Below are 637 nucleotides of genomic sequence, written 5' to 3'. Positions count from 1 at the left end.
ATATGTTTATCATTAATTGATTTAATTATTCCATGTACTGATCAAATTATTGATCTCCGTACAACAATTTTGTTCTTTTCGTGAAGATAAAAAAACAAAGAGTCATATTACTTTCTGACAACTAAGTCTAACTAAGTTGATCTAAGCTCAATAACAATTAGTAACGTAAATACACGCTTCAACTATGTAAATATTCTTGCGTTTCTCTTTTTCACCTCTTTCTTCTTCTTCTCCTTCTTCTCCATGTTTCTCCTTCTTCTTTTTTGCATTCATTCTTCTTCTTCGCATGTTTCCTTCTAATCATCATTCTTTTATAGTTATTGTTACTACGTTTTTTTATTTTCTTTCTCTTTTTCCTAGTAATTTTGCAGCATAATGAGTTTTTTCTTTTTCTTTATTTGATTTTTTTTTTAATTTTTGTTAACAAAGTAAAACCAGAATAATAATGAGAAGATAAAATAAAAAGATGATGAATAAGAAAAAAAGGAGATGATAATAATGATGAAGAAGGAGAAAGAGCGGTGCATTTTGGATTTAAATTTTGACACATTTTGTATTTAATTTCGGTGTATTCTGGTCTTAATTTGTTTTAAATTGAATTTGTTTGTGTGTCATTATTATTAAAAAATTTCAGTGC

The sequence above is a fragment of the Arachis ipaensis genome, chromosome B02 (genome assembly GCF_000816755.2).
Source record: "Arachis ipaensis cultivar K30076 chromosome B02, Araip1.1, whole genome shotgun sequence".
In the NCBI taxonomy this organism is placed as follows: domain Eukaryota; kingdom Viridiplantae; phylum Streptophyta; class Magnoliopsida; order Fabales; family Fabaceae; genus Arachis; species Arachis ipaensis.
Note: the sequence above shows the minus strand (reverse complement) of the source record.